Genomic DNA, 24,767 nt, shown 5'->3' on the forward strand with positions numbered 1-24,767 from the left:
TACAGCTGAAAAGGACTTGGGGTTTTTGGTGGATCACAAATTGAATATGAGTCAATTATATGATGCAGTTGTGAAAAAGGGTAATATTCAGGGGTGTATTGTCCAGAGTTTTGTATGTAAGACACAGGAGGTAATTGTCCTGCTCCACTCAGCACTGGTGAGGCCTCAGCTGGAGTACTGTGTCTAATTCTGGACACCAGAATTAGGAGAGATGTGTATACATTGGAGATAGTCCCAGGGACAGGAACAAAAATGATAAAAGGTTTTGAAAACCTGACTTGTGAGGAAAGGTTAAAAAACCTGGGCATATTTAGTCTCCAGAAAAGAAGACTGAGGGGGGACCTGATAACAGCCTTCAAATATGTTATGAGCTGTTATTAAGAGGGTAGTGGTCCATTGTTTTCCATATCCACTGAAGGTAGGACAAGAAGTAATGAGCTCAATAGCTAACACAAATTACTGCAAATGAGGAAAAGCTTTCTAACTATAAAAGCAGCAAAGAATCCTGTGGCACCTTATAGACTAACAGACGTTTTGGAGCATGAGCTTTCATGGGTGAATACCCACTTCATCAGATGCATGTAGTGGAAATTTCCAGGGGCAGGTATATATATGCAGGCAAGCTAGAGATAATGAGGTAGTTCAATCAGGGAGGATGAGGCCCTGTTCTAGCAGTTGAGGTGTGAAAACCAAGGGAGGAGAAACTGGTTTTGTAATTGGCAAGCCATTCTCAGTCTTTGTTTAATCCTGAGCTGATGGTGTCAAATTTGCAGATGAACTGAAGCTCAGCAGTTTCTCTTTGAAGTCTGGTCCTGAAGTTTTTTTGCTGCAGGATGGCCACCTTAAGATCTGCTATAGTGTGGCCAGGGAGGCTGAAGTGTTCTCCTACAGGTTTTTGTATATTGCCATTCCTAATATCTGATTTGTGTCCATTTATCCTTTTCCGTAGCGACTGTCCAGTTTGGCCGATGTACATAGCAGAGGGGCATTGCTGGCATATGATGGCGTATATACAAAAGCTCATGCTCCAAAACGTCTGTTAGTCTATAAGGTGCCACAGGATTCTTTGATGCTTTTACAGATCCAGACTAACACGGCTACCCCTCTGATACTTTCTAACTATAGTGATAGTAAAATTTTGGAATAGGCTTCCAAAGAAGGTTGTGGAATCCCTGTCTTTGGAGGTTTTTAAGAACAGGTTAAACAAACACATGTCAGGGATGGTCTAGATTTTCTTGGTGCTGCCTCAGTGCAGGAGGCTGGACTTAATGACCTCCTGAGGTCCCTTTCAGCCTATGATTCTACAATTACGTGTAGAGGTGCACTACATCCACTTACAACAACTGGTGTTCTACTATATTTTTCCTCACCCACTTTTATCAGTACTGTTTCTTCTGGTTTAAGCTTGGGCCAGTTTCCAGCTGTGTTCTGACAGTTAAAGAAGAAAGCCTAGACCTTCTCATTTTTGACATCCCTTTGGGTTTACATCATTTAAGCAGGGTCATGTGGGTGAAATTTTCTCTCTCAGGATATGTCTTCACTGCAGAGTTAAGTAGAGTTTTGTACACTTGAGTTACTCCTCTTGAGTTAGCCTAGCTCAGGTGAGAGGAGCCACCCTGCAAAATCACACCCAAGCTGCTGTGTCCACACTGGCACTCCATTCACTTGTGTGGCATTGTAACTTTTGGGAAGTACATCTCATATTTCTTTGTGCTGCATTAAGCTGAGCCTTTCTTTGAATTCTTTCCCAGTGATGGCGGGAGCGCTTGACTATCCTTTCTGGGCACACGGGCAATTGTGGAAAGATGTTGGAGGACTAGAGGCGCCCAAGTGGAGTTAGCCTCAGTCCACACTGCAGAGTGGTCATGTCAGCATCGAATGAGCTGTGTTTGCCCCAACTTTAGCCTATACCTCTGGCAGGACAACCAACCCAAGTTAAAAGCAGCAGCATGCGCCAGCTGAGAGTTTTTGTGTGCGGATGGGACTCAATTTAGGGGCAACACAACTTATCTTTGCAGCGAAGACAAGCCCTAAGGCTGGCACCATTATGCTGACCTATCGAACCAAAAAACAATATTAGCAATAGTTAAGTACTTTTTTATTTAATGTTGCAGAATACTGTTGTCTTCCATTATAATGACCACTTTTTTTTCTTGTTTGAATAACATAACTAAAAAGAAAAGGGTTATAACTGAAATCCAGCTAGAAATTTTTCTAAATATATAGAAAGCCTTCAGCTTTTAGAACATTTCAAAGCATTTCTTTAATTTAGCCCATGCATCTTGTTGCATGACTAGAATGATGCAGCCTATGCTAATATTTTAACAGCATGCAGTTTTTCTTCCTTTCTATTTCGTTGACCCCTTTCACAATTGAATGAATTTTCATGGAAATGACTGTCCAACAAAGAATTCCATTTTTCTGATGCCTGCCTTTTTGTAATTTAAATAATCTGAACATAGAGATTTTGCATTAAGAGGCAATGGCTGTTTTTCCAACAGAGTTTATTCAATATATTTCCAACCTCATCTATTCTAAGATATACTTAAGATTACCAGGGTTAGAGACTAAATTGCTGTGGTTTCCAAAAAGTGGAGTGGATAGCAATAGAAATAGTCTATAAAGAATTGCCATATAGAATGTTTCATTGTCCTATTAAAATTTTTGTAATGAAATTAGTCTTGATCTGAAATGCAATATAAAGAACAGTAATCTAAAATATGCAGACAAATGTACTATAAAATAAACCATACTTATATGCTTAATTTATATACTGTACTTTCGAGCAGATTTTTCTCTTGCAATATGCAAATTAATGATCTATATTTTATCTCAGTAGCAAAATTATAATTTAACTACTTCATAATCTGGGTTCCCTGTTAAACCCCCTTTTTTGCATCTTGGTTAAATTTCATGATATGACTAAATAAATTGAGCCAGATACTCCATTTCTTCTTCGGGTGATTGCTCATGTGTATTCCACAATAGGTGTGTGTGCTCGCCATGTGCACCAGTGCCAGAAGTTTTCCTCCTAGCAGGACCGGCGCTAGGGGTTTGAGCGCCCTAGACGGACGGCAATTTCGCAGCCCCGCGCGCTGGTCCTGCTGCTCCGGTGGAGCTGCCGCAGTGGTGCCTGCGGAGGGTCCGGTGCTCCACGGCTCCGGTGGAGCTGCTGCAGTCGTGCCTGCGGGAGGTCCACCGGAGCCGCGCAAGCAGCCGACCGTCCGCAGGCACGACTGCGGCAGCTCCACCGGAGCCGTGGGACCAGCGGACCCTCCGCAGGCACTACTGCAGCAGCTCCACTGGAGCCGCTTGCCGCCCCGTCTGGCAGAACTGCACCCACCAATTATTCTGGAGCCCTAGGTGATTGCCTAGGCTGCCTAAATGGTAGCTCTGGCCCTGCCTCCTAGCAGTACCCATAGGGGAGCGCCCTAGCGACCCCTGAATTGGTGCCTCCATGGCACAGTGTAAGGGGTGCTGTGCGCTTCCCCCACTCTCAGTTCCTTCTTGCCACCAGTGAAAGTGCTTGGGAACTGCTCTGCTCCAGCTTTGCTGTAGCTTGTCCCCGAAACCACTTGTTAGTTCAGTGTATGGTACCTGTAGTTAGTTAGTAGTTTAGTTAGTTTAGTTTAGCTAGAGCACCCGGGCCGGAGCATGCCCTGTGCGCCAGGTTTTAAGTCGTGCGACACTTGTAGGTGATGTATGCCAGTGAGTGATCTGCATGTGGACTGATTATGCTGTTGGGGGAACCCATCTCAGTGATTGCTGCAAGATTTGCAAGTCTTTTAAGCCTCAGACCAAGAGAGAAAGGCATTTGAGGCTCTGCGCTATTCTGATGGAGTTGACGCTCACCCCAGCTCCGGCGTGCCGCTCCGAGTTGGCACCGGGCACTGCAGTGGCGGTGTGCAGTGACCCTTCGACGCCATCGACTAGTCAGCACTGCTTCCCGTCCATTAGGCTTGCCAAGAAGGCTAGGAAAAGGCCTTCTTTGCCGTGGCACCAGTGTAAACCCGGGACAGAGGCTAGACCCATGTTGGGCAATCTTCGATCCCCACCGGCCTCTAGGCCTCTGACTCAAGTTGAGCAGAGTAGCCTGGCCCATTCGGCAGGCCTCCCCGGATGCCCTCCACACCAGAGGCCCTGCAGGCGCCCCGGGATATTACGTCCATGACGGTACCAGGAGCACTGCTGATGTCGGCCCTGCACTCCAGAGGCAACCCACCAGTGGGATCTCTGCAGTCACCCCTGCCTTGATACCAGTCTCAGTCGAGGAAATCTTCCCGATGCCATTCGTTGTCCAGGGCAAAGTCCACGTGGATCACCCTCGATGCCCACCAGGCTATCTGATTGCATTCTGTCTGACTGAGACTCTGCACCGCTGAGCCTTGAGGAGCGAACCCCAACAGGACTGAGGCAGACGACACCAAAGGTCCTCATCTTGGAGTGGCTATCACAGCTGGTCACGGCACGAACTATGACATCATTCCCATTCATTGTCCCACTCCAGGACCCTGCCATGGACCGCCTCTGCAGCCTTGGGCATCAATCACCAGCGTCTCGCCAGTGCAGGTCTACCTGCTGGAGCCGACCACAGAGCAGCTGTTACCGATGGTACCAGTGCTCCACGTCAGGATCAAGGTCCCATGGTTGGCATCGCTTCCAGTGCCACCACTCCTCCTGATCCAGGAACAGCCGCTCGTTATATGTCAGCCAAGCCTTCCTTTGTAGTCATTCATCGATGGGCCAGGCCAACCTGGCTGAACAGCTGGCCCTGCTGGTGCCAGGCTCACTCAGTGGCCGGAGCCTCAGAAGGACCATTGGCCTCCTTCTCCAGACCTCCAAGGAAGGAGTCAGTGGGATGTACATCCTCAGCACCGTGCCCAGAGACCGACCAGGTGGTGGACACTCTGGTGCCAGTGGACACACAAAGTACCACACTGGCCTGCTCACCCTCCCAGGATGAGGCAATTACAGTCCCTCCTCCCTCTGTCCCACAGGAGGACTTTAGGGCCCACTAAGAACTCTTTACAAGGGTGGCATCAAGCCTCCACCTCCAAGCAGAGAGGCTGGAGGAGCCCTCAGGCTCCCTGTTGAATGTACTGTCCTCCACGGCACCGGGAGGGTGGCCTTGCCTCTCCATGAAGGGGTGACGAAAATTTCAAATGCCCTGTGGAAAATCCCAGCCTCATTTGCCCCCATCTCTAGGAGCGTAGAACAGAAGTATTTTTGTACCTCTCAAGAGGCATGAATACTTATACACACACCCTGCTCTGAACTCCCTGGTGGTTGAATTGGTCAACCACAGGGAATGGCAGGGCCAACCAGCCCCTACCCCAAAAAATAAAGATTCAAGGAGGCTGGACTCATTTGGAGTAAAATGTATTTGTCCTCGAGCTTCCAGTTACTGGTGGTGAACCACCAGGCTCTCCTGGGCCGGTATCAGTTCAATCTGTGAGACTCCGTGCCCAAGTTTGAGAACTCCCTTCAGGAGTGTGACACGAAGGAGTTCAAAGCACTGGTGAAGGAGGGCACAGAGGCTGCCAGGGCAACCCTGCAGGCAGCTTCAGATGCAGCAGACATGGCCGTGTGGTCCATGGCCTCCGCAGTGTCCATGAGAAGGGCGCCATGGCTCCTGCTCTCTGGGCTGTCCAGCGAGGTGCAGACCTCCCTGCAGGACCTCCCATTTGACAGCAAAGCTCTGTTTGCAGAACAAAGCTGCATGGCATGAAAGACTCCCACATGACTCTCCAGACTCTGGGTCTCTATGTTCAAGCCACAGCAGACTCCTGCTCAGGCCACCAATTCAAAATACGTGACCACTTATAAGAAGTCATGGGACTATAACAGGTGCCCACAGAGGCAGTCTCAGCCTGCCCCCTAGCCTGAGTCCTCCAAGGGCCAGCAAGTGGGGAAAAGGCAGTTTTGATGGGACGCCCGGGGGCACCCTGCCAGTTCTCATCAGGGATCCACCCTCAATAAGGCTTCCCTTCTCCAATCTTCCTTCCAGAGTGGTCGCGGCTGTCCTCAGACTGATGGGTCCTCAACATCATCTCCCAGAGCTACACCCTCCAGTTTACTTCCTCCCCGCCCAACCACCCCTGCCCCCATCCCTCCTGGGGGACTCCTTGCATGAGGCTCTGCTCGAGCAGGAGGTGGGGCAGCTCCTGGGCCTAGGAGCAGTGGAAGCCATACCGGAGAGTTCAAAGGCAAGGGGTACTACTTCTGCTATTTCCTTATCCCGAAAGCCAATGGGGGGCTCAGGCCCATCTTGGACCTACGATGCCTGAACAAGTACATGGTGAAGCTCAAGTTCTGCATAGTCTCCCTGGCCTCCATCATCTCCTCCCTGAATCCCAGGGACTGGTACACCCTTGATCTGCAGTACACGTACTTTCACCTTCATATATTCAAGGGGCACAGATGCTTTCTCCATTTCATGGTGGGACAGGAACGCTACCAATTTACAGTCCTTCCATTTGGCCTGTCCATTGCCCCCAGGGTATTCACGAAATGTATGTCGGTGATGGCAGTCTACCTCAGGCATCAGGGGTTCCAGATCTTCCCCTATCCGAACAACTGGTTGGTCAAGAGCAGCTCCTGGTCACAGGTGCGGGATCACGTGACGCTCCTTCTGTCCACATGCACCACTTTGGGCCTGTTGGTAAACAACACAAAGTCCACATTAGTCTCAGTATAATGCATAGAGTTTATCGGGGTGGTCCTGGACACCTCATCAGCCAGAGCCTCCCTCTTACCGGTCAGGTTTGAGACCCTGAAGGGGTTCATTGACATGGTCACAAGGTTTCCGGTGACAACAGCCAGAGTGTTGCTTCAGCTCTTGGGTCACATTTTGGCGTGCACATATGTAGTGCATCACACCAGACTCAGGATGAAAGCTATCCAGCTCTGGTTGGCCTTGGAGTTCTCCCAGGCCACAGAGAGGATGGACAAAGTCCTCACAGTGCCTGAGCCAGTGATCACCTCCCTACGGTGGTGGTCCTCCCCGAGAAACATGGTCCAAGGGGTCCTGTTCAGGGGCATGGCCCCGTCACTGGAACTGGCGTCCAACGCATCAGACCTGGGATGGGAGGCCCATGTGGGGAATGTTCAGAGGCCAGGTGGGTGCTCAACAAGGTTTGTGGAGTCCAAGGAGCGAAGCTTCACCCAAGGGACTGTTGCAGACCTGATGCCAACTCTTGTGATTTTATTGTGACTCTTGTGATGTTTTTCTTAAAGCTCCACTTTCTGGAGTCATGTGATTATGTGAGAATCTCAACTTTCATATTTTAAAATAGGTAAGTTTCCAGCTTTCATAACTATTGTTGTTATGTCCTAAAAATGTCATTTGCTATTTTTAATGTTGTTTAGTGTAACATCTTTAATGGAATTACCCTGTATTCTCTCTAACCTATGTCTTACCTTATCTCTGCCAGACTGAGAGTAAAAGGGTCTGTTTATTTTGTGACCCCTGAGTATGAGCTACCAATTCTTGCACCACTGCTCACACAGGCTGAAGCTCAGGGCCTGCTAGGGCAAGACAGGATTGGTTACAATAGCTGGAAAGTTCATCAGGGTAAAGGAAGAGAGGAGGGCAGTGGATATACAACTATACAGCTTTACCTGTAATTGCTGATACTTGCCGCTGAACACTGGTTACAGGGATTATTGCAGGTTTGGGAGCATGGTAGCAGCTACCAGATGGGTCCTTGTGTTGCAAGGACTTGCATCACCTCCCTAGTGCAAAGACCGTGGACTCAGGTTTGACTGGGGTAGTGGGATTTTACCATATGTATAATTCATCTTTGCAAGCAGATAATTATCACAGTCTTTCTAGAGAACTATTTGTTTTAAAACTAGAAATAAATTAATTAACCTATATCTCTTGTAGGTTCATTGAATTTATAAATGTATCTGCTAAAATATTGATCAAAAATATTGTCTGTGGGTCACATTCTCAGCTGATGTAAATCAACATCTGACCCTATAAAATCACATTATTAAGTAGAGATTTAATCCAGTAGTACCATGCAATTTTATTATCACATGGCCTATTGTTTTAATTTATGAAGGTAATATTGGATTATGTCAAGGTAAAATGGAATGGAAACACTGTAGTAATGGTATCGTTTAGAAGGCAAACAAGTATAACTACAACCCATCACCATTCTTGTCTGAAGTTGTGTAAAGGTTTATTTTGGTGCAATGTGTATTACAGGTTAATCCACAGTATACACAAAGCAATGCACCACTTTAAACTCCATTATTTCATGGCACATAGAGTTACACTACAACAGGAGCAAGAGACAATGCTGTGCCCTGTCTCCAATATAGTTTGCTGCATGCTCCTTTGACAGTTATTTGTTGACCTTTAAAATAGAATGTCAAGTTCCTTTAATATTCTTTAGTTTAAGATGTTCAGGGATTCAAATGAGAATGCTCAGTGAGTCCCCTTGCTGTCCTATGTGGCAATTGGACTAAGTGAAGTCTGGCTGAAAGGAAGGAGAATACATAGTAGGAGTGAAATGTCTGCTCTGCCATTCTATTATTGCTAGTGAGTGGCTAATTCACCCTCACAATCGCCTAAATAGGTTCACTTTCTCCTTAGCTGAAGAACTCAGCAGTTTGTGGAGCCCAGCACCCACTATGCAACTTTCCCATAGATGCATCTCATTTACAAATTAGATATTGATTTACATGAGAGAGAGAGAGAGAGAGAGAGAGAGAGAGAGAGAAAAGTATTTTGGGGAGAAAAACTGCTATGGAAAGATATAACAACTCATGTGAGGTTATATTAAATTCTGCAATGTCATAAGCAAGAGAGGAGGAAAGAGGTAAGGGCTCTTTTATCCCTGCATGTACAGTAAAGGATGGATCACTGCATAGTTCACAGAAGTGCATTAGGAGTTATGTCCAGGTAATGTGTAGGGTGAACAACACATTCCAAAGGAAATAGGCCTATTGGGTATAAGTTGGAGCTACTCTCATGCTGACTAACACATTTGGGTCTCATATCCTGCCAAGTGTTGAGCACTCTGACTCTGATCCAATAGAGCACTTAAAGCACATGTTTAAATTTAAGAACATGAATAATCCCATTGATTTCTTTATTGGGCTGGATCAATGGACCTCACATTACCATCAGTTGCAGTGACTACACTGTAGAAGAATCCATGCATAAATTGTTCTCTTTTCAGAATAAACAAACAGACAAAAAACAGCATTAACAACGTCCATGCATTGTATTTGTCCACTCTGAGCCATCCTGCCTTGCTATGCTGGTAATATTTTCACTACTATAACCATGACTCCTTACCTGTTGCTTCAGAATTTAGCCCTTTGATGTTTCCTTAATATATACTCAGTTTTGTTCAAGATATATACATATCCAAACTTAAAATGTATTGGAAGAAAACCAAATACTAAATATACAGCTTATAAAGTAAAATAGTAAGGCTATGTCTTGATGCTCTAATTGATGTAGGTTACAAGATGGAATATTTTGATAACAAGGTATCCATGCGTAATGACAGCTAGAAATACAGAATATTGGGAAAATATGAAAGATAGTTTTGATGCAGTCACTGTCTCTATGTTTATTGATATATCACAAATGTGAGAAACTCTAGCTATGTGACTTGGGTGACTGGCAATAGCATATAGAGCCTTTCATCCCCAGGTCATCATTCACCATTTCAAATATAGAACTGGTTAGTGGTGGTCAGAGGTCTTTTTGTTTCTTTCTTTTTTTTTTTCTTATGTGAAATGCTGTCAGTTCAGTTCTTAGTGAATAGCCATCATATACCCATCTCAAACTGGCATTGATCTGACATCCTCTCAGTGAGGACAAGGACTGAATGAAGACTGAACTATGCCCTCAGACCTTAGGCATAGTCCCTCTCAAAACAGGCCACACTAATGAGAATTTCGCACTGCCACTACTTTTACTATACCTGTTTTGTGGATAAGTGCTTTGTTCTCAGGAGCTGCCAACATTCACAAGCTCTGCATTTACTTTAAAAGTGTATGAGGGACAAACTAAGGAAAATATTAATTAATAGTGGCAAAGTAAAGAGAGAGTTCGTACTGACAAAAAAAACAACAACAAAAGAACCAAGAATGGATAAGAATTTAATGGCATGAGTTCTAATGGAAAATATAACTTACTTCATGAGACTGTCATAAAAGTGTCTATCATTTGTATATAGTGTCTATAGTTTGTAGATGGACAAAAAAAGGTTCATACAGTGGCAGTTTATAAATCATTGGAAAGGGTAAGTTGAAATCTTTATAGTAGTAATGACATGTATCATTTTCCAGAAAAAAAATGGAAAAGTTTTTCTTTTTCCTTTTCCTTTCCTTGATTCCACATCACATCTAATATTTATCAAGTGCTATTAACACATAGTCTACATTCTAGGTATATAATAGGTATATGTGTGTGTGTACACACACATACATACACATATATAACCAGTTCTGGGGTATATATAAATATATACCCAGAAATGGACACAATACTTCAGTTAAGACCTCATCAGCATGGAGTAGAGTGGAAGAATTACTTCTCATGTCTTGCTTACAACACTCCTAATACCTCCCAGAATGATGCATGCTTTTTTTGCAACAGTGTTACACTATTGACTCATATTTAGCTTGTGATCCACTATGACCCCAGATCCCTTTTCCCAGTACTCCTTTCTAGGCAGTCATTTCCCGTTTTGTATGTGTGCAAATGATTGTTCCTTCCTAAGTGGAGTATTTTACATTTGTCATTATTGAATTTCATCCTATTTACTTCAGACCATTTCTCCAGATTGTTCAGATCATTTTGAATTATAATCCTATCCGCCAAAGCACTTGCAACCCCTCCCAGCTTGGTATCATCCACTAACTTTGTAAGTATACTCTTTGTGCCATTATCTAAATCACTGAAGATATTAAACAGGGCTAGACCCAGAACTGATCCCTGCAGTACCCCACTTGATATGCTATTCCAGCTTGACTGTGACCCCCTGACATGTGACCCCTACTCTCTGGGAATGGCTTTCCAACAGTTATTCCCTCACCTTATAATAGCTCCATCTAGGTTGTATTTCCCTAGTATGTTTATGAGAAGGTCATGTAAGACAGTATCAATAGCTTTACTAAAGTCAAGATATCTATATGATTCTATATTTCTAGTGCATTAGACTTAAACAACTGGGAGGCTAAGCATTGGTATAGGTATCCATGTGGGCCAGATCCTCTAGTGTAGCTAGTGCAAGCTGGTGGGAGGGAATACAAAGGTACTCACCCAAGCACTCCCCTGATCCTAGGGCTATTGTGTGCAGAGTCAGTTCTCAGGCATAGGTTAAAACAGACCTAAAGCTACCTAGCTAAGCAGATAGATCCTTTTGCAAATGCAAGATTATTTCCAACAGAATGTTGTAGGGTGCTATGTTCAATCTGGTTTCAGATTATTAGTGTATTAATTGAGCTTCAGCCACTTGCCAGGAGAAATGTAATTTTATCCTCCATGTCAGGGATTACAACCCCATGCAGTCTTCTGCATAATTATCAGGCCTACTAACCAGAAGCTAGTGACTCCAAAATGAGTTCAGCTGATTGAATTTGCTGTGCTGAAGTGAACAGGTAAATAGAGCACTGTAGTTGGTCTTTTCAAGTGACAGAACAAAGAGATGCTGCAGGGCACCAGTGCAAATAAGCAGAAATCAGGACCTAGCACAGTCTATTCTGGAAACAATGCTCCTCAGTGGGTTGCACATTCAAATGCCCTGGCTCATGCTAGTAACGAAAGAGTAACAGGAAAAAAAAATAGTGTCCTTCACAATGATTTACTAAAACCAAAAATGCCTTAAAGGTGGTTTAACAAAGCAACATGGAAGTGATTTAAAGGCACATTGTGAAGGCTTGTGGGATTTAAAAAAAACAACAATAGAAAACAGTCCACTAGTTGGTTTACTTTTCCATTGCCCATGTTGATATTTTTACTGGAAGTATCCATCCTTTTCCGCCGCTGATTTTTATTCTGAGTCTTAAATAAGCTGGGCCCTTGCATTTTTAAAACCATATTTCTCTGAGTCATAGTGTGGACTGGCCCATTAACGGAGTTGGCATCAGGAAATATCCTATGCCTAATTATCCACCTCCCAGGTTTAAGTCTGGATTGTTGCCTGGGTGAGGTGATAAAGCATCACATGATAGTACAGCTGACACCATGCTTCCTGTAAGAGGGAGTCTGCCATGGCACCTAGATAATAAGGGATACCTCGGTAGAAAGGAGGTAAAATCTGCTGCAGTGAAGACAGATGGGTAATCGTAAAGAACTGTTAGGAGATTCTCTGCAGTGGGCTAGGCAGAAAGGCTAAAAAATGGCCAAAAAGGGCTTGCAAAGGGCTGGGAAATTTTTCAGAGAGGCCTGGGGCCTGGAGTGGGACTGGAAAAATTTCCCAGCTCAGAGGGAGCTGAGAAAAAATTGGTGCTGGAAGGTCAGATACAAGAGTAATTGGGAATCCCTGAGTTAAGGGATTTATTGGACTGTGAAACCTTGATGACTGGGAAGTGTGGAGGAGAAATAAAACCTGTGAATCCCTAGCTGGGGCTGAAGAGTTGAAAATATTTAGTTGGACATTTCCTTGCCCTGGAAAGGGAGTTGCCTATATGGTAGTCTATTTTTAGTTGGCCTGAAACTAGCCCATCGAAGAATGGGAGTCTGAAGTCTGGTGCTGGAAGAGGGGAAACTGAGGAACAGAGCACCTCATACCCAGGTAATCCAGTCATATGTGGCAATAAGAATTTGCAGAGTGAGGCAGTTACCTAGGGGCCAGGTTATGCCCAAAGTTCTGTGCATTGAGGAAGCCCCCTGAAACTGGATCTTGTGAAAGTAGAATGAGTTATATTGTAGAAGTAGAATGAATTAAAGAAATGCCCCTCTGCCATGTACATTGGCCAAACCAGACAGTCTCTACGCAAAAGAGTAAATGGACACAAATCTGACATCAGGAATCATAACATTCAAAAACCAGTGGGAGAACACTTCAACCTCTCTAACCACTCAATGACAGACTTGAAGGTGGCAATTTTGCAACAAAAAAACTTCAAAAACAGACTCCAAAGAGAGACTGCTGAATTCAAATTAATATGCAAATTAGATACAATTAACTTAGGTTTAAACAGAGACTGGGAATGGTTGGGTCATTACACTAATTTAATCTATTTCCCTATGTTAAGTTCTCCTCACACCTTCTATGGGTCATCTCAATTATCACTTCAAAGGTTTTTTTTCTTCTGCTGACAATAGCTCATCTCAATTGATTAGACTCTTCCTGTTGGTATGCATACTTCCACCTTTTCATGTTCTCTATATGTATAAATATCTCTTGTCTGTGTGTTCCATTCTATGCATCCGAAGAAGTGAGCTGTAGCCCACGAAAGCTTATGGTGAAATAAATGTGTTAGTCTCTAAGGTGCCACAAGTACTCCTGTTTTTTCAGATACAGACTAACACGGTTGCTACTCTGAAACTTTGCTAATAAACAGAGTGGTCTGACAAATTGTGAGTCCTGAGTCCAGGGCCGGCGCGTCCATTGAGGCGAACTAGGCAATCGCCTAGGGCGCCAGGATTTTCGGGGGGCGGCATTTTGCCGGGGGGGTGGCAGGCAGCTCTGGTGGACCTGCCGCAGTTGTGCCTGTGGAGGGTCCGTTGGTCCGCGGCTCTGGTGGAGCTGCTGCAGGCATGCCTGCAGACGGTCCGCTGGTCCAGCTTGGCTCCGGTGGACCTCTCGCAGGCACTGCTGCGGCAGCTCCACCGGAGCCGCGGAAGTGGTGCGCGGGGCGGCGAAATGGCTGTGCGCCTAGGGTGCGAAAAACTCTAGTGCCAGTCCTGCCTGAGTCTGACTTTGACAATCTCTTCTGCTTCTATACCTAATAGGCACTCCATGTTGTATCTATGTTTAAAAAAAGATGTGTAAACTCTGTAGCTAGACTCTGTGGAGGGTAAGGAGTTTGCTGCTCCCATCTGTTGGTGAAAAGGGGGAAGTATGGCTACAGAGAGCTTCATTTGCATAACCTTTCTACCCAGAATTCTTTCAGCGACACTTCAGGAGTCACCATAACTTTTTCACAAAGTTAGAATTATTTGGGTAGTGGAACTGAACCAAGAGGGGAAATAGGGAGGAGTGTATCCCTGGTAGCAAGGACTATGCTGCAGGGTATTTTATGCTACTGGCTCCCCAGTGCTGAGAATGCTGTGCTGTTGGGAGCGCTTTTGATGGGAGACAACACAGAGGACAGTAGCAGAGCTGAATGAAGCCTGGTGAACCTTTCCAACTCAGCCACTAAACAAAGCTAAAATCATTATAGCTGAGTTAAATGGTGGAGCCTCAGAACAGGACCAAGCAGCACTTCCCAGAGGAGTGCAGAGAGGCCTGCATGATTGTGCTTCAGGACTCTTGGACTGCACCATGCCTATGGACACCAAACCATGAATGGGATTTAGTGGATGGACATGGGAGATGTGGTAAAGGGACACTTGCCTATTGGTGGGTGGAGAGCTAAATTAATGGATGCTATAAAGTTACCACAGGGGAATGTTTTATTTATCATTCATATAGATAGATTGTTGCTGGGTTTTCCCAAGTTGAGGCTGTGTTCCCTTTTCCACCCCCAAATTTTCCTTGTTTCATACACAGACTCCATTATTGTACGTGGGGAAGTATTGACTATTAAGGGTGCCCAGGAATGTATCTAGTGATCCCAGAAATTCTGAGTGGGGCCAGGGGTGTTTCTAACTTTTAAGAAGGACTGTGAGCTAATTGAACCTGGCCTTTGCCAGAAACTCCTGATAGAAGATTTAGATTTGGGGGGCTTGTTCAAGATAGTCTGGGTTAGTACCCACTGCAAGTATATCCTGAGTAAACTATTAATTTGGGAAAGCAACACATTTTTGAAAAATATAATTTGCAAAATGGCAATAAATATGTTGGAGGATTGGTGCACAAAATGCATATAGTCTCCAAGAAATTGCTTTTAATAACAGAGATATCTGAGGCATACTATGAGGGCTCAAGCAAAACTGCGTGGAATGTCTGAGCAGCTGCCATCATGGCAGTTTGTATTTAGGAGAGAGAATGATGCCTATGCAGCATTATGGGTGCTGCTAGTTGAAACGGAAGCCTCCGAAGTTACAAATGAAATAGCGGTGCAAGGTGGCTTGTGCAAACTGCTTACCTTTCAAATTCAACCCTACAGCTGCATCAAATGATGAATTTTTAGAAAAGATGCCAGCCGTTTTAGTGAAAAAGGGAAAGACTATGGCTGACATCCCAACCTGATTAGTTCCTAATCTGCCATCCCCATCCACTGGTTCTGCTGTGTTGCTTTATGTGAGCCAGGGCCCTGCCCATCATTAGAGAAGGCTGTACAACCTCATCCTAAATCAGCTCCCATTGAAAGTTAAGGAGTGTTATCTGCAGATGAGGTCACAGTATCTGGTGAAGAGGGTTTTGGATCATGGTTAGAACATGTAATACCTTTGTTTCATACAAGACTATGTGCTTGCAAGCGGGGAAGGGGCTGGAGACAGAGGTATTTCTTAGTTTTAATGCTATTTGTTAACCACCTGGCAAAAGGATTACAGATGCTAGGTGTGACCCTGGCCAGTTAGAATTACTGGGTTAATTGAATGAAACAATTATTAAAAAGAGAATTATAAACAAACTAGATGAACACTGTATTACAAGGCTAAATCAGCATAACTTCTGTAAAAGGAAATCATGCCTTTCTAAAGACCCTACTCAAAGAAGCACGTAAGTTTGTACTTCAGTGGGATTTAAACATGCTTACGTGCTCTGCTGAACTGGGGCCTAAGCTACTAGACTTCTCTTGAGCATGTCAACAAAGTATTAGTAAAAGGGAATTGGCTGACATAACTTGTTTGGACTTTAAAAATCCTTTGTCGAAGTCCTTCACTAGTCTACTAAGGTAACTAAGTAGTCATGAGGTCAGAGAAGAGCCATGAAGTAGAAACTGCCTGGGGGATAGAAAACAAAAATTAGGAATGAGTGGTTGACTTTCAACAAAGCTAAAGGATAACAGTGTGGTGCCCTAAGGTTCTGTACTAGGGATGTTTGCTATACTTATCTGTAAAAGGGGTGAACAGCAAGTTGGCACTTTTTTGACCTTGCTTCTCTAATATAAACACTTAGAGAGTCCATGGTTTTTTTTTTAAATCCTGCCATAACAAAACAATACGCTCCCCCCTACAGTTCTCCCTCAGAAAGAAGATGAGCAACACATGGCAGATGTAACAGTCATGGTGATTAATTCACACTGGAAGATGCTCAGATCCAAATAAGGTTTAGGGCATTTTAAGAATCTGTGATGTAGCATGATCGTGCTTTGTGATGAGACTATGGCTTTGCACAATTCTCTAGCTTAGTGTCACTTACAAGGAAAAAACCCTTTGCTATTCTCTACTTTGTTTCACTTTTCATCTCTAAAACAAAGTGAAGAGGGAGGCTTTTGTACCTTAACCTCCCTGAATGGTGGCTTTTGTGCATTGAATTTCCCATCACATGATTCAGATTGGATATTAATAATCTATTTACAAACCTTAATATTTCACTGACTGGAGAGTTGCATAAAAATATAAATTGAGCATTAGTCTTATCTTATTTCTCATACATAAAACTCACATCTACACAAAGAGTACCCCACAGCCCAGGCCCATTTTAGGGGAGGCCAAAACAAACTAAAAGGGAAATAAAAGCCACTTCAGATTTACTTGGAAGAATGTTACAGATGAACTATGGAATGTATCGATACGCAGAGCATTCCGAATTACAGTCCCTTCATGGAAAAAGTTCTGCTGTAGGAGAGATGTACATTTGTGTCTCTGTGTGTGTATATATATTCTTTACATGAGCTCTTAACAGGCTCTCCCTCCCATTCTCTCAGGATAAACATGGACATTTAGTAGTTCCAACTATGCTGCTATCAAATTCTGTAAGAAGGCACTGGAACAGATACTTCCCTTATCCAAAGTAAGGTTCTATGGTCTGTTTCTGCACCCTTTGAAATCAATGTCAAAACTCCCATTGACTTTAATAGGAGAATGATTTGGCCCTTACTTAGTAATCGTACAATAAACATCCTTGAAGTGACACTCCAATAGCTATTTCTGGCCAAGCTAACAGGATGCAATGGCAGATTCGCTTTCATTTCTGTAATAAATTTCATCATGAATACTGGTATTAAAGGACAATCTTTATTTTCAAAAGAAAAATGGCAAAAGATCCTGGTTATCTGACCTACACACTTTAATGAGAATAGTCACATTATCAGTGAATATCTAATCATCCATATTACACTTCACTCGTGCAGCTGAATAAAAACTAGATTACAAGGAATATTAAAACAGTAGCCACACACCACTCTGAATAATTGCTTTTTTTTAGTATCATTGAGTTTTGTAGCCAGTGGACACAGATTGAAGTTCTAGATTTTGTGGAGCATCAATATTGAACATTCAGAGAACTAGGGGAAGATTCAAGATCTCCCAGAAAAAAAATCTGACCTAGAAGAGAGCACAATATGGCTGAAAAGTTACTTTTGTGCATAGAATTTTTTTTTAATTTATGACAATTTGTACAAATAGTAACATCCCAAACAAAATCAGATCACTTGGATTTCGCTCAGCACTGCAGCTGAATTTTCTTGAGATATTTCCTCTTTTCATATCTTTTGAGAAACATCTATTCCTCCACCCTGATGTCAGGTCAGGCATGTAAGGCTTATCAGTGGTAACACACAAACCAGCACAACCAACTACAGATCAGGTGCTCGGTAACTAAACTGGGAACCCTACCACTCACCGAGTAGTTAGGGCTTTGCCAGATACTCCTTTGTGGATATTTTTTTCATTCCAGTGGGTAACTATCTGTTGCTACTGCTTTCCAGCCAATTCTTGGTTGAACAAAGGCTAAGGGAGAAAACGGTGAACCAAATACACTGCAGAGAAAGCATTAGGCAGTTGGCACTGCAACTCATGTCTTGATCCTCCAAGCCTTGGACCGAGTCAGTACCACTGAGAGGGGGGATTTGGTCCTAAGGCAAGCTTCTGCCTCCTTATTTTTCTGCGTAGGTGTATGTGCTGAAGATATGGATACAATAATCATACGGCGCAAGCTGGGACTCTGGTGGCAGCAGTCTGAGTGACTAAGCAGCCCTGTCAGGCTTGAAATTAACCATTTTTAAACTTGCTTGTAGGAATGCCAGGATAATGTGTGTGGTTATGTCAAACCAAATCTAGAGGAGGTCAGTGGCCCTAGAAAGACTGTTGTCATTGGTAGAGAGTTGGAGAATATGAATATCAATGTAGCAGTCCTCTCTGAAAGCAGATTAGTTGACACAGTCTCTCTACATAAGATGCATCACACCTTCTTCTGGCATAGAAAAAGAAAACAGGACCAGTGCAAACATAGGTTAAGTTTAGCAGTCAAAAATTCATTAGCATCCACAGGTGAATGTCCCATTGCAACATCAGAACCATCATTAAAAATATCTATTACGGGTGTCTTTGCTACATGTGCTGCAACATTTTCCTCGACCTCTGAAGTGAAGGAATTGTTCTATCAGCAACTCAACAGCATCATCAGCAAGCTACAACAGGGTGAGCAACTCTATAGGTACAGGGGGACTTCAACATGAGAGTTAGCTCCGATTATGAGCTGTGACTGCTAGGTATTGTCCATCATGGAGTGGGAAAAATAAATGACAAAGGGCAAAGACTAATGGAGCTCCGCAGCCACCAGGTACATTACCAACACCTACTTCCAAGGTGGTCACCACCGGAAGGTCCAGTGAAGACACTCCAAATCTGTACATTAGCACCAACTGGATTTAATTATCACCCACAGAAAACACCTATCCTATAGGTTGTCTTCCATATTCACAGCTTTCACAGTGCATGTCACATAGACTTTGTGCTTGAATGCTGTAAAATAAGGATTTTACTAGGGAAATTCCATCATATCAAACAAAGCTGTTGCCCATTCACTAACATAACACCACAAAATACTCAAGGAAGGTGTCTCCAATTCACTGCAAATCTCAGGAAAGCTATGTCATCCATTGCACCTTTCCTGAATGCTGATGCAGCATGGATCACACTCATAATAAATATCCACATAGCTGTGACCTTAGCTTTTTGGTAAAAAAATACAATATAAGGTAAAGACTGTTCTGCAAACCATTCTGAAGAAATGCTTCCAGTTACTGAAGCAAACACACAGCACATCTACTAGAACATGAACCTCTCTCCGGGGACATTTAATATCCTCAGAGTTGCCAAGAGTTCATCGCAATGAACAACAAGGCAATGTGCTCAGCCATATTAGCTTGAGCTGAGCAGGAAGACATAAATGAATTTTGAGAATGGAGATCTAGTAGGTATGTATAATGGAATCAAGAAACCCATAGGTCCTTCAGCCAAGAGGATTCCTTGTTCAAATCTCTCAATGGAGACAATCATCAGTAACAGAAGGAAACAGATGCATCTTTGGGTAGAATACTATCACAAACTCTATTTACATGAAACCATTGTTTCTGAAGTAGTGCTAATGCAATACCCAGGCTCCTGACCATCAAAGTCTTGATACAGAACCTTCTATAAAGGATCCTGAAAAGGCAATCAAATCCCTAACACCAGGAAAAGCTGTAGGAAAAGATTAAATTTGAGCTGAAGTACTGAAACAATGACATGCTGTGCTTAAACATCTGCACAATGTCATACTTACCTGCTGGAGGGATGGAGGGATACAATGAGACATGAAGGATACCAGCATCATAACTTGTACAAAAGTAAAGGAGATCTGAGTGATTGCAACAACTACAGAGGAATTTATCTCCTTAGAGTTGCTGGCAAGGCATTCACATAGGTCATTCTCAAAAGACTGTATGTTGTTGCTGAACGTGTACATCCAGAGAGTCAGTAGAGCAACTATCTATGTGGACTTCATGCTAAGGCAACTACAGGAAAAGTGTCAAGAGCAAGGAAAATCTCTCTTCATGGATCTCACAAAGGCTTTTGACCTGGTAAGCAGAACGGGCCTTCTCCAAGTGTTAGAAAGAATCGTTTACTCCACAATCCTCAGTCTCATTCAATCTTTCCATGATGGCATGAAGGCTACAGTCCAGTGGCGTCAAACATGGATGTGTTTTGACACCTACACTCTTCTGTATATTATTCTCTCTGCCACTTCATCTTGCTTTCTCATCTAGCACCAAATGTGTACACCTCCAAATGAGATCAGATTGAAAACTTTCACCATTGCACATCTAAGAGCAAAAAGCAAAGTCAAGCACCTCTGGTTTTCTGAGGCAATAGCACTATATAAAATATGTAAATATTCTGTTTGGAATGTAACAGCAACATGCACACAGTGAAGAGGTGCTTCAGCAATTTTACAATAGCTTTGCACTAGATTGTGATAAATTTGGACTAACCATTAGTCTAAAGACAATAATTATTATAGCACAAGGTATATTGGCTATGCCTGAATTTTCAATAGTTAATATTATGCTAGAATGCAACTGTATTGGATATCTTACCTCTAGATCAGTGGTCCCCAAATTTTTTGATCACAGCCCCTGGGGGGCAGGACAGGGGAGGCGGCACTGTGCTCCAAGGGTGGTGGGGTAAGTGGGACAGGACAGGGGAGCCGCCGGTACTTTTCTCCGCCAGAGCCATTGCTGAGTGCTCATCCAGGCGCCAGCAGCAGCTGCTGCTCTTCGCACCCCCCCCCCCGTGGCAGAGGCTGGTTACTGTGGGTAACCTGGCAATCCTAAAGTGTGGTCGTGTGGAGAGCGGCAGAGGAGGCCAGGGCTGGGTTAGGGCTGAAATGGAGCTGTGGGCAGAGCGGAACTGGCTGGCACTCCTTCTCTATCTTCCAACCCCAATGAGTCTGGCCTGGCCCTGCCACACACCTGGGATGTTCCTCTGCACTCCCATATGGGACTGCGCCCCACAGTTTGGGGACCACTGCTCAAGATGATGAGCTTAATAATCACAATGGAAAGGCAGCTACCACTTTAGGCCAACTGAACAAGTGTATGTGCTATAACAGGAAACTAACAGGAATCTGAACATCAAGGTATGGGTCTACCGAATGTGTGTTCTGAGCACACTGCTGTATGGTGGTGAGACCTAGGCCAGCTACAGCAGGCATAAGAGAAGGATAAACAACTTCCACCCTTGCTGTCTTCACTATATTATAAATATTAAGCAAGAAATAAATTCCTGACATTGAAGTACTTGAGAAAACAAAACTGCCAAGCCTAATCACTGTTCTCAAGAACAGACATCTCCATTGGCTTGGCCATCTGCATTGAATGAATGATGGACAGATTCTGAAGGCTCTTCTGTACAGAAAACTTACGGATTCTCCAAAGCCACTGGGCTAACCTTGGCTCAGATTCAAGGATGTTTTCAAGAGGGATTTGAAAACTTTTACCATTGACATTAGAATGTGGAAAGATGCAGCTAGCAACAGGCCACAATGGAGGGCTGCACTGCACCAGGGAGTCAAAGAGGCTGAAGAGAGGTGTTTGAGAAAGAAGAAAGTGAAGAGGAAAGTGCAGCAGGCCTCAAGTGACAGTAGTGCAACAACTTCATCCTCTGGTTCTGTGCAATACTTCAGGGCTATTTGTTAAGGAGGTTTGCTCAAGAATTGTACTTCCTTGCCACTCACAAAACAGAAGCATGACACATAATACCTGAACTACTTTGGCACTTACACCATTGTGTTTCATGATGAGTGGCTACTATATTCGCCCCACCCCTCCAGCCAAACCCAATGAAAACAGCAGCTACTCTGAATCTCTAAAAATAAAGGTGACTGTCTCATGTAGAATGCCCACAAATCGAGGCAGACAAAAATCAGAGGATGTTTCTGAAAATTTTACTTCCAGTGCCTTGGCCAAGGCCATTCCAGTGATTCAATATTTATATAAAACAGTAATAAATACCAGCACTTATATTACACTTTTACTATTCCATGATTGAAACACTGATGATGTTCAAACATTGCATACATAAATATTCCAACATGAAATAATTGATTCTCCCAATATCCCTGACAAGTAAGTATGTATTATATTTACTTTATGGATTAAGAAATTGAGGCAATTTTTATGGTAATAGTTGGTCCAACATTCATATCTTCACATCTTAACGAAACAATGCTGTGTTCCATGTCCTGGCAAGTACTGCACATTACATGATATCTATTACCTTTGGCATGCTTTCATCACAATTGTGCTAGTCTGTTACTACTTTTAAAGATAATAGAACACAGTAAAAGCAGGGTGTTGTTGATTTGATTCAATATTTCTCACTCCCAGTATTGGACCTCAGATAATTATGTGTTGAATATTTCTTCTAGAAGTTACCCCCAGTAGTAGAATTGTTCTGAAAGCAGTTAATGTGGTCAGGATCACAGTATCCAGGATATTGGTCATAAGGAATCTCTGGAGGATTATTTAAAACTCTATCACCACCTAATAAGAAATCTTACATTGCAGGAAGGCTACATAAAGCTCCCTTTGGAATGTTGCTTACAAACTAGCTGGTAAGGTTTTTTATTCAAGTGCAGGAACTGAGCACGCTACATACGATAGGCCTCACACAGATGAGGATCAAAGAACCAGATTTGGTGTATGAACTTAGTAAATGTGGTACACTACCAGTTCACATGCTCTTTTATTTACACTTTTTTTATTTTCTAAAAAGGACATGAAATTGTATGAAGAGGTAAGGAAATCTGGAGCCATTCATTTCCAGGTCACTGGTTTGAACCTGGCCTAAGCTGTCAGTCTCCGAACTTCATTACCACAGATTGCTGTCTGATGTGTGAAACGAGTTAGTGGTGGTCTCAGTCCAGGTCTATCTAGGTACTTATAGCTCAGCACCAGTTCTAGTTATTCACATCTTAAAATCCATGGACATACCTAGCAGAAACTGACATCCTTGTTAGCAGGGTTAGCAAAGAACAAGGACTGAATGAATGTGGTGATTTTCTCACCTATAAAAGCAATCAGGGTCACAGCTGAGGTGTATTGTACAGTGAAAACTTTGACATATTTCTTCCACGAATTGCAAAGGTTCTGATTTCTAGTGCTCTCTGGTACCTTTCATGAACATTCCTCATTCTTCTTTTTTAAATAAGAAAAAAAGAAAAGAAAAGAAAAGATGTTTACTGCTCTTAAAGGAGTAGTTTTGGAGAACTTCCATAGGCATTTGGACAAATATACACATATGCTGCTTATTGGGTGGCCAACTTACTACTTTCCCTGTTTGGGAAAGTGACCCAAACAGCAGCTGAGACTAAACGGCAACATTTTATGAAATATGCATATTGATTTTAACAAATGCAAGCTTTCAGATAAAAAACTCTTTGAATCGTATTCAGTGTACGAAAACCTAACTTTCCTGACTTTGATCCTAAAAGGTGCAGAAGATCTTCTCAGAAATGAAATGCAGCAGTGAAGAGAGGTGAAAAATGAATGAAGTGACAGAGCGCGAGTTGAGCTTTGTTATCCTGGCTGTACTACACTGGAAACAAGCACTTCTTGCTAATATGATGGAACAGCTCAACAATTTTCAAGCACAAAGACTTCTTGAGGGAAAATTCAATAAGTGAGTTAAGAATACCAAACCGTAATCAGGCCTTGGGGAAGCAACAGTATTGAAACACAACTTTTTTGACAGTTTTGAGTGTAGCTCTGGTGGTCTGTTTCAGAATCTGTCAAAAAGATGATAACTGGACTTAGGAGTCTAGTTTGATTCTTAAACCAAATAATCTGGCTGCCCCTTTGGTATTAGTGCCTCTAGCAATTTAGAAAATGCTGCTTTTTGAAATGGAAGAGATGTTAACATAGAAATATGACTATGGTAAATGTGGACTAACTAATTTTATGATGCTTTATCACATTCTCACTGAAATGGGATTGGATAATTAAAGCATCTGAACTAAAATCAACAGAACTTGACTCCCTATAGCAATGAACAAGCATCAGAAATTTTTGCATCAACACTGATGTGAAAATTTGCAAATCCCATTCCTATCATTAGATATTAATTAGTTTTTTTTAAAACCATAAAACCCCACCTCCACTACCCCAAAGTCCAAAATAAAAGATAAGCAATTTGGTATACATCCCACCTCCAGCCTACAGTTATTGTACATTACAGATGGGCTCTAATAGGAAAGGAAATCCAGTGAAATCATGGCTAAGACACCAATGGACTGTAACAGACTATTAGGGAGGATCAATAGCATCAAATATGTAGACAAACAGCCTAGCACAATACAAAATATTGTGACCTGACTTGCCTCATTCTTGCAGTAAAACCCATGGGAGAGTTTCTGGGTGGATGGAAATTGCAAGTTTCCCCATCAGCAATTCCTTCATCCAGAGGTCAAGGTTTGCTTCACCTTCCTACAGAGTTCAGCCCCCAAATTCTATGGATCTCCTGGAGTCCATCAGAGGTCAAGGCTACCTGCAACCCATCTGCAGTTCTTCCCACTACAGTAGAATTCCATTGAAGTCATGCTGCCCCAGAGAGTGGATTGCAAGATTTGTGTTTGTGTGTGTATGTCTGTTTGTAGGGAAAGTAATTAAGTCTTGAGTGGGGGCAGGCTATTGAAAAAGGTAATGCAGCCTGGAGTTTGCTATCTGCTAATTAGATTTGCAATTCTAAGTCCTGT

The 24,767-nt window shown here is 43.1% G+C and overlaps 1 protein-coding gene across 1 annotated transcript in view; it reads right to left on the minus strand.

Moving 5' to 3' along the window:
• Positions 1 to 481: 481 nt before the first annotated feature.
• Positions 482 to 24,767, minus strand: part of LOC127045199 (uncharacterized) — a 226,611-nt gene continuing 202,325 nt past the window's right edge. Inside the window, exon 2 of the mRNA XM_050941039.1 lies at positions 482 to 514. The gene's annotated coding sequence lies outside the window, so the exon portion shown is untranslated. The remainder of the gene's footprint in view (positions 515 to 24,767) is intronic.

The sequence above is a fragment of the Gopherus flavomarginatus genome, chromosome 2 (assembly GCF_025201925.1).
Source record: "Gopherus flavomarginatus isolate rGopFla2 chromosome 2, rGopFla2.mat.asm, whole genome shotgun sequence".
Lineage (NCBI taxonomy): Eukaryota > Metazoa > Chordata > Testudines > Testudinidae > Gopherus > Gopherus flavomarginatus.